This window comes from Myotis yumanensis, unplaced genomic scaffold, assembly GCF_028538775.1.
Source record: "Myotis yumanensis isolate MYYU_CA2020_CCGP unplaced genomic scaffold, mMyoYum1.0.hap1 SCAF_1, whole genome shotgun sequence".
Classification (NCBI taxonomy): domain Eukaryota; kingdom Metazoa; phylum Chordata; class Mammalia; order Chiroptera; family Vespertilionidae; genus Myotis; species Myotis yumanensis.
The window spans coordinates 47,454,654-47,465,343 of record NW_027223752.1 but is presented as its reverse complement, the minus strand read 5'-3'; positions in this window follow the sequence as shown (position 1 = coordinate 47,465,343).

The window sequence follows — 10,690 nt, the reverse complement described above, 5'->3', positions numbered from 1 at the left end:
TGAAAAGCAAGGACTTACAACCAAGATTATTCTACCTAGCAAAGCTATCATTTAGAATCAAAGGACAGATAAAGAGCTTCCCAGACAATAAAATGCTAGAGGATTTCATCATAACCAAACCAGTATTACAAGAATTATTAAAGGGTCTTCTTTAGAAGAAGAAGGAAACAAATATAAAAAATAGAATTAATAAAATGGCAATAAAAACATATCTACCAAAAATTACTTTAAGTGCAAATGGATTAAATGCTCCAATCAAAAAAACCTATGGAGGTTGAATGGATTACAAAACAAAACCCTTACATATGCTGTCTACCAGAGACTCACTTCAGATTGAAAGATGCACACAGACTAAATGTAAAGGGATGGCAAAAGATATTTTATGAAAATAGAAACAAACAAACAAAATAGACTTTAGAACAAGGCTTTATAATAAGAAACAAAGAAGAACCCAGCAATTCCACTTCTGGGTATTTATTCAATGAAACTCAAAACACTAAATCAAAAGACATATACATCCAGATGTTCATTGCTGCATTATTTACAATAGCCAACTTGTGGAAGTAATCTAAGTGTTTTCAAAAGATGAATGAATAAAGAAAAAGTGATGCATATATATAATGGAATATGACATCATAGATGGCCCTAGAGGGTATTGTGCTGAGTGAAATAAGTCAGACAGAGGAAGACAAATGTCATATGATTTCACTTAGATGTGGAATCTAAAAAACAAAATAAATAAAGCAGAACAGAAATAGGCTAGATACAGAGAACATTTTAATGGCTGCCAGATCAAAGGAGTTTTGGGGGGATGGGTGAAAAGGTGAAGGCATTAAGAAGTACAAATTGGTAGCTACAGAATAGTCATGGGGATATGAAGTACACATAGGGAATATAGTCAATAATATTCTAATAACTATGTATGGTGTCAGATGTGTACTAGATTTATTGTGATGATCACTTAGTAACTTATATAATGTCTAATCACTGGGGTGTATACCTGAAACTAATGTAATATTGTATGTCAATTGTAATTAAAAATTTATTTAAAGTCAATAAAATGTCATCTTTGTGTCTGATAAATAACTCAGGGAGCACTCCAAATTGTAAGTAGTCATGTGAGACAAGGGAAAGACAATTAGACCAAGTACAAGGAGACCTGAAGTCTTATCTAACCTTGCCAGGTAATCAATTAGCTTTGTAACCTTGGGCACGTGGCTTAAATTCTCTGAGGCCTCATTTTTCTTTTGTAAAATGGGTATTAATAGAAATGCCCACTTCATAGGTCACCACGAAGATGAAATGAGATAGCAGGCACTCAATAATTGATAACTTGTGTAACCTCTAAAAGTTTTGGTTTCCACTTCAAGGAATTAGAGAGTAATCTAGAAGGTCTCTAAGGATCTTTTAAACTCTAGCTTAAGAGGTTAGAGAATTCTACTTTTTGAAAGATTACTTGGAATTTCTCTGGATATCAAATAAGGTTCTGCTGTATCTGGCAGCCAGGATAAAAACTGAATAACTCAGGGGAGCTCACAGTCAAACAATTCAATACAGTATGATATGTGTGATAATGGGGAGATATATAAAGTGCTATGAAGGTCTAAAAGTGGATGTCATAGAGATGCTGATAATGTGGGTCTTGAGAGGGAAGGGGAACAAAAGGCATTCAGGCAGAGGGAAGCACACGTGCAAAGACTTGCAGATATGAAAGACTGTAAGTCTGGTGTGGCTGAGGAGTATGGGTGGGGGAGCGTAGCAGAGATGAAACCTGGACTGATACAGTTTAGGGAGGACTCTCTTGACTATCATGAAGACTTAATGGTATAATATAACCAGATTTGGATTTTAACATTAACTCTAACAGCAGTGAGGAAGATGATTTGAAGGAAGGAGGTGAGGTGAGAGGTTATGACAATAATCTAGGGCAGTGGTGCAAAGAAACACAGAAGGGCGTGTTAGATAGACTGATAGGCTTTAATGACTGTTTGCAGGTGCTGGCATGGGCAGGGAATCAGGAGAGGACCCAGACAGAACATGCAGGAGGAGCAGGATTGGTGTGAGAAGTGCTAATACATTCAGTGTGAGATGGAGCATCCCGGAAGGCAGTGCAGATTCACTGATATGTGCACCTCTAAGACTGGAGGGAGAGAGATTACAGACTGTGTGCCCGTGGTGAAGTGATGGGTGGGTCACTGCTTGTCTCTGGAAACACCAGCAATGTTAGAGGTTTCCATGGCAGCATGTCTCCAAATGTGAGCCAAGGGCAGCCTTGCCTGCATCAGGACCCCTGGGGCTGGTTTCCAGCCAAGGCCCTCGGATACAGAATCTGGAGGTATGAGAGATGACTAAGACCCTCTTGGCTTTAAGAACAAGAGCCCTTTGAAAAACTGGTGAAAGCTATAGACACATTTCCATCCAATAGAAATGTATGAGCTACATTATAGTTTTAGTTTTTCTAGTAGCCATATTTTAAATAACAAATAAATAAATAAATAAATAAAAGCTGGTGGGATTCGTTTTAATAATATATTTTAGTCTAATACATACAAAATATGATTTCAATAGTAATCAGTATAATAATTATAAATGCAGTATTTTTTTCATTCTTTTAATCACTCTAAATCTTCAAAATGCAGGGGAAATTTTATGCTTCCAGCACACCCCGACTAAGGCTACAATATATGTAGTGCATTAGACGGTGTAGCCATACATACTTCCCACTTCCCTCCCTGGAAAATATGCATACTGTACACACACAATTTTCTGAAAATTGGCGGGGAGGCTCATAGCTCCTGAAGCCTATGTACGCTTGGTTAAGAACTCTTGTTTTTAGGGTCTTTGGGTTTTGTTTTTTTTTTTTGAGGCTGGTTCTGAAAAAGGATGGCTTTCTTCAATATTGTGAGATTTAATTTAAAATATTCTAGTCACATAGGATATGAAATAGCATACACTGCAGAGTGATAGGAATTTATTTTTGAAAAGTGAAGAAAGAAGCAGATCATTTTGTTTTGCAATTCTACAGTAGACTGTCTACTCAAGAGAGGGATCTTTACATTCTCAGTTGGTTGCAGACTTGGTTTATTAACTCTGTGGGTATTGTTTCTAGGCCAGACAGAAACAAAGAGTGATATGCACTATTTTCCAGGTGGATAGTTTTAAACACAGTTTTAAATTTAGTGAATTTTTAAAATTGGTTTTGGTGGTTTCCTTTCTCCGTGTCATGGTTATATACATATTTTTAAAAAATGGCCTGAGGCACTAGTCCCTTTTTAAACCCTATGTGTTGTTGCTGTAAAGCAGCACCCTTCTAAAGAATACTTCTTTCTGAATCTCAGACAGAATTATTTTTAGAGGCAGAATCATGTTGTATTGAAAGAATGACCCTTCCTGTAATTGACCGTTGTGATGATTTGGTTGTGGCCTCACATAATTATAGATCTGTGCCAATGGTCTGAGGGCCATCAGCATACTTCCAAGGCCTCTAAATCAAGGGTATGTGGTTAATTGCTCACAGGTGTTTTCTTATGTTTATGAGTACATGCAGTCTATGAATTATACAAAACTTGGCACGAGGAAGGGCCATACGGTTGAGGAGTTTCTTAGATTTATCAGCTAATTAATCAGGCAGGGTAGGGACTGGCTTCTCCATTGAGGGAGTTTAATTTAGCATTTGGATTATGACTGAGGAGTAACCTGTACTTTTGAAGGAGAATTTTAGAGAAAACAAAAGGAAACAGAAAAACTGGAGTAAGCTGCTGCCACTAAAAATTCAGCCTAGCCCGGCTGGTGTGGCTCAATGGTTGAGCATCAACCTATGAAGCAGGAGGTCTCCTTTCAATTCCCAGACAGGGCATACTCCCAGGTTGCAGGCTTGATCCCCAGTGTGGAGCATGCAGAAGGCAGCCTATCAATGATTCTCATCATTGATGTTTCTATCTCTCTCTCCCTCTCTCTTCTTCTCTGAAATAAATAAAAATATATTAAAAAGAAAAAAAAAAAAAAAGCTCAGCCTATTCTGGCTGCTTTGTGGAGTTTAGTCAGCCGTGCCTCCACAAAGAAATGGTGCTAGATTCTAAAATAAAGTGGACTGTCGAATCTCAGAGGGAAGGCAGGGTGGGTGGGAAGAAATCAACCAAGGAACTTGTATGCATATATGCATAATCCATGGACACAGACAATAGGGTGGTGGAGGCCTGGGGTGGGAGGATGAGGGCAGGCTATAGAGGTCAATAGGAGAAAAAGGAGCCATATGTAATACTTTCAACAATAAAGATTTAAAAGTAAATAAAATAAAATGGACTGCATTGGGGTATTCATCTTAATTTCTAAAACTGTATATAAAGTACAAGCCACATTGTTGATTCTTTTGATTAGTAATGATCATTGTTGTTGGGGCCATGGCCATGGAGAGTGTGGAAATGCTGATGAGAGAATTCCTGTAATGGATTTGTTTAAAAATTCATCCTAAACAAGTTAAAATGGCATTATTCTGTGGCATAATATGAAATCCAAAAGAACATCCCAATTATTACCCCCAAATAATTTCTATGGCAGTTATTCATGGAAATAAAAACACAGAGGCCTGGTTCAATGAAATTCACCTATAGCAAGTTCGACCCCATCATTCTGCCCAAGAAGCTGGGGGGAAGATGGTTTTGCAATTCAGTTCAACAAGCACAGAAAGCCAGCAACCTCTCATGCCCATGAAATAAAAAGCCAGGGCATGCTTTATGATGGGTCTGGCTTTCCCTTTTATCATAGGAAGCTTCTCCCAAATCATGGGAGTGCCGGGGGATGGGAGGCTTTGCTCTGGCTGAGGTGTGACCTCTGATTGAGCCGTTTACATGTACACGGTGAGTCATTGTTCTGGCAGATGCCCTGCTCTCGACACACATGTGGAGATGTGAAAAAGATGAAAATGATGTGGTCCCTGCCCTCGAGGAGTTTAAATTTGAGAGAAGAGAAGAGAAAAACAAATAAAGAATGTCAATGAGATGTACTAGAATGGTATAGATGAGTCTTCGTCCAGCCAGTGAATCTGGAAACCTTAAATAGAGGCTGCAGCAACTGAGTTCAATTATGAAAGACTAGAAGCCTGGTTCATGAAATTCGCGCACTGGTAGGGTCTCTAGCAGCTGCCGGCTGGGTACACCCTCCCTCCCCCCCCTTCCCCCTCCCACTGCTGCCACTGGTCACCGCCTGCAATGCCTGATTGCCCCACCAATCATCCCACTGCCACCCGGCTTCCAAGTGCTGAGGGAGCCTGGTGGCAGCCCTGCCCCCCACCACTGCCGCTGGTCACCCTGAGATCAGATCAGTGGGGCATCGGATGGGTGGGGCGATTGGCCCCTGCCCAGCGACCAGTGGCTTGCACCCACCTTGGCCTGGCGCCGCCCACTCACCTGCTTCACCATCCCACCCCAGTTCCACTCTTGTCGGGGCCCACCGGGGCGGCAGTGCCTCCACTGCCAGTGCCAAGATGCCAACACCCACCATGTTCCGCGCTGCCCCCTGGTGGTCAGTGCACATCATAGCAAGCGATTGAACTCCTGGCAGAACTCCCAGTCGAGGGGACAATTTGCATGTTAGGCTTTTATTATATAGGATGAGTAAGAGTTCATGCAGCTAAGAAAGCTTGATGTTCAGGGAAAATATTACCAGAATACAGAGAACTGAGTGGAGAGTGGATGGGTATGAGGCAGGAGATATAAAGATGACAAGCTTCAGGGACACCTTTTCAAAGTTGGGGGAATCTTAATCTTGCTTATAATCTGAAGGGAAAGATCCAGTAAAGAGGGAGAGACTGGAGATACAAGCAGGTCTTTGAATATCTTGGAAGACACGAGTATGAAGGAGAGAGTTTGAAAGAAATGGATGCCTCAGCCTCTGAGACTGGAGGGAAGGACGACAGGGTGAGGGTGCCTGGGGAAAAGCTTGTGAGCGGGTCGGAATTTGAGAGAGTTATGCTTTACTGACTCCCCTTTTCTGATGAAGCAGGAGTGAAATTATGTGCTTAAAAGCAATGCACTGTGCACTGGAATCATCTGGGGAGCTTTAAAAATACCGATGCTTGGATCCACTGCCAGAGAAGCTCATATAATTGGTCTGGGATGCAGCCTGGGCACTGGGGTTTTTAAAAGGTCTTGGGGTGATTTTAGCAGGTTGCCAAGGTTGAGAACTACTGGCTTCGATAGAGTAAGGGGGCTGAGGAAGTAGGGAAGAGGTTTGGAACAGCTGCTGAGGGGAATAGAAAAGGGAGCTGAGGATGAGCAAAATAATTGTGAGGCAATCTTAAAGACCAGGTGAGACCTAAGATCATAGATGTATAACAGCCCCAATCTGAAAGGGCTGATTTTTCCCTAGCAGCAGTGTTATATCAGCGAAGGAGGCTGGTTGTGGAACTGGTCCCCAGCTAGGTTTACACAGGCTCAAGGAAACTGAGGCATGGGGTCATTTCCATGCAGTCTAGGCTGGGTTTGGAAGGGAGGCAGAGAACAGCCCAATCCATTTCCACCATAATCCTCAGGACCAAAAAAAACAAGTAAACAAACCCCTGGAGAAGCAAGGGGACCACACATTCCACCACTAAGGTAACTGATTGCTGAATGACCTAGAGGTGACTGTACATGCTTACTATGACTATGTATGACATGACATGTCAAGAACTCATTTCATGCTTATCCTTTTTTTGAAAAATCACCTTTCATGCCCATGAAATAAAAAGCCAGGACATGCATTATGATGGGTATGGCTCTCCCATTTGTCATAGGAAGCTTCTCCCAAATCATAGGGGTGCTGTGGGCTGGCCCCCTCACTCTCCGGGGGACGGGAGGCTGAGGTGAGACCTATTATTGAACCGTTTACATGTACACAGTGAGTCATTGTTCACACACATTTCTACCTGCCTTTGGAATGTGGGAACACTGACCTTGTATATGACAGCCTGACAGAGAGGTGGCTCTGTCAGAGATTTTACTACCTCACAGCAAGGGGAGAAGCGAGGAACAGGAGAAGGGAAGGGAAGATGGAAGATAGGGAGAGCAGTGGCGGGGGTGGGAGGGGGGGGTGTAGAGAGAAGAGAGAGAATGGTGACCAAGAGGAACCAAAACCATTCTCCCACCTGCAATATTCCTCAGTATGGGAATCCTGGTTGGGTAAAGCTCTCTCTGGTAGGACAGTGTTTCAGTGAGAACACCAACATGAATATATGCCTATTGTGTAAAAAAAACATTTAATATGATTTGTGTATATATTTGAGACCTTGGGCAAGTTACTTAACCTCCATGTTGTTACAGGGACTAAATGAGTTAATGTAGCTGGGACATTCCTGGCACATCATAACTGAGCAATAAATGCTAATCATTATAATTATTTTTATACAATTATTTTTATAGATATTAGGCAGCTCTAAACTTGAGGACCTTAAACTACCTTTCCTAACTTATTTTTCTTTAACCTGTTTATTCTCTGAACAAGGGGACAAAATCATCTGGTCAATAGGTACCTACATTTAAGGGAATTAGAACACCCATGCCCTTTAAACTAAATAAAACATGCAATGTACAAATGCATTATAATGAGGATCCATTTATTCACAAGTATTTTGTTGTTGTTGTTAATCCTCTCCCAAGGATATTTTTCCATTGATTTTTAGAGAGAGTGGAAGGGAGAGGGAGAGACAGAGAGAAACATCGATGTGAGAGAGACATATCAATTGGTTGCCTCCCGCATGCACCCCAACCAGGGCGGGGAAACCTGCAACCAAGGTACATGCCCTTGACCAGAATCGAACCCGGGACCCTTCAGTTGTGATGCTCTATCCACTGAGCCAAACTGGCTAGGCCCACAAGTATTTATTTGAACATGCCTGCACTGAGCCAGGATATACTGTCCTCATAGAACTTATAGCCCTAACCGGTTTGGCTCAGTGGATAGAGCGTCGGCCTGCAGACCAAAGGGTCCCAGGTTTGATTCAGGTCAAGGGCATGTACCTTGGTTGCGGGCACATCCCCAGTAGGGGGTTTGCAGGAGGCAGCTGATCGATGTTTCTCTCTCATCAATGTTTCTAACTCTCTATTCCTCTCCCTTCCTCTCTGTAAAAAAAATCAATACAATATATTTTTTTAAAAAAAGAACTTATGTTCTGTGGAAGTTGGGCATTATATGTAACACAAGAATAATAGATTATTATACTACTAGTGCTCTGGTGCATGGGTTTGTGCACATTGAAAGGAAATGAATTAGAAGGTGGCCAGTGGAGCAGGACTGGGCGAGATGGGCAGACATGCCCTGGAGCCAACCTCCCTCGGTCCTTCCCTGGCTGGCCCCACATGGGGCACCACTGTGGTTCAAAGGTCATCTGTGGAGTAAGCAGTGTCCCTCCAGTTCCATCCCTGGTCAGAGCACATACTGGAGACATCCAGTTAATGTTTGTTTCTCAGATTGAGGTTTTTGTCTCTTTCTTTCTTTCTTTCTTTCTTTCTTTCTTTCTTTCTTTCTTTCTTTCTTTCTTTCTCCCTTCCTCTCAAATTCATAGAAAACATAGTCTCAGGTAAGGATTAAAAAGAAAAATAAGAAACAAATACCTGATTTCTCATGACAGAGTTATGTACTAAAACTTCTGGGTCTTGATTCTGTAAAACAAAGAGTTTTCTTGTATTTATATTAAAACACAAATGTTCACAGTATCTATACCAGTGATGGCGAACCTTTTGAGCTTGGCGTGTCAGCATTTTGAAAAACCCTAACTTAACTCTGGTGCCATGTCACATATAGAAATTTTTTGATATTTGCAACCATAGTAAAACAAAGACTTATACTTTTGATATTTATTTTATATATTTAAATTCCATTTAACAAAGAAAAATCAACCAAAAAAATGAGTTCATGTGTCACCTCTGACACGCGTGTCATAGGTTTGCCGTCACTGATCTATACAATAGCTGAGCAATATGAAGGAACACTTATTTTTAATAAATGCATAGGAGACCAGAGCTCAATAAGTGACCAACTGCTACAGCAGCCCTTCCACAATCATCTACTGTGGGCAACTGACTGCTTATTAAATAGCCCAGCTGGGCTTTGAGGTGTGATGGAGGAGGAAAAGGAGAACAGAAGAACAAGGAAGACAAGGGCAAAGAAGAGGGTGAAGGTAAGGGAGAGAAGGAAGGAAAGAAGGGGGATGGAGGGAGAAAGGAAAGGAAAAAGAAAAGATAATCCTGACTTTCACTTCTTATGAATTTGAAGCCAGTACATAAAGAAAAAAATAGCATTTGAGAAAATTGTCATAAATATGACAAGAAAGATTTCTTCCCCAAATCTCCCTCCCATCACCACCTCCCAGTACCTTCCCTAACTTACTGCTAAAGTGCCCGAGATAGATGGGAGACCAGAGAATACTTCAGACTCAGAGCATAAAAGTTTATAGCTAATGGATAATTTGCAACTGGAACCTAGGACACAGATCAGTCCAGATGTTTGGGGAACTTCGCCCTTTGCAACAGCTGGTCCACTGCACCTACCGATATGACATCAGCTGCTTTGTATACTTTTTGGAATATCCAAAACAATCTCGACAGCTGGATTCCACGTGCCTCCTTTAGGGATATAACATTACTCCATGAATAAAAGTTAGGAGGTGAAAAGAAAGGTGAACTTGAGAGAAACAGGCAAGGCCTTTGCTTATGACAACTGTATTCCAGTTGTCCCCAAAGGGACTTCCTCTGTAGTCAAGCATGTCGCCCAAATCCTCTCCACTGTCGGAGGTGGCCAGCAAACAGCTGCGTGATAAGGCAGGTTTGCTCACCTCTATGAGCCCCAGGTCCCTCACTTATCAAATGAAGTGACTGATCTAAATGGTCTCCAGGACACTTGGAGGTCTCTCGTTCGCCTTGAACTTGCCTCCCTGGGAACGCTACGTTCAAACCCCCTGGGAACCGGCTTGACTTGCTCTGTGGAGGTCATCCAAACCCGTTTCCACTCAGCTTGTTCTGTGAATTCTCCTCTTCAGTTGGCCTGGGAACGTCTCCTCTAAAATGTACAACTAGATGCAATAAGCCTAACAAGGGCAGCTAATTAGCAGCAACTGAGTTGCCAGCAGCAACTTATGAAGGAAGTTCTGTGAGGATAAAGGGATACACTGGAAAAGTTCCACATGCTTGTGCCGAGACATGGGACAGAGGGGTAGTGACTTGGTCTTCGTCCCTGAGAACCGTACGATTCCACAGTGGAACTGGAGAAAGGAGCCCCTGTGACTTTCTGCTTAGGACAAAGTTAGACACCAGCCAGCCTGGACCCATCAAAGCAGGGCTTCTGGACCCACAGCGGGAGTCGTCACCTCTTCCTTCCTAAGATGTCACCCTTCCCGCGAAGCCTTGCCCACGCCACCAGCCTCCCTCTGGCTGGATTCCTCTGCCTTGCTGAGCAATGGCTGCTCAGGCCCAGTAAGACCAGGCAAGACAGGGTAATGCCAGTCCAGGCCACTGCCCCTCCCACAGGCCTCGGGTATTGCCCAAGGGCTCCCACTGAACATGAGTGACCACAGCTGCTACAGGCCAGGTCCCCAAGATATCTTGCAGACAGACATATCATTGGTTGCAAGCTGGCACCAGCCTTACAGAGCTGGGTGGTGCCCTCAAAATTGTCCCCAAGTCCTGACTTTCCCAGAGACAGTTCCCGAGGAGGAAGT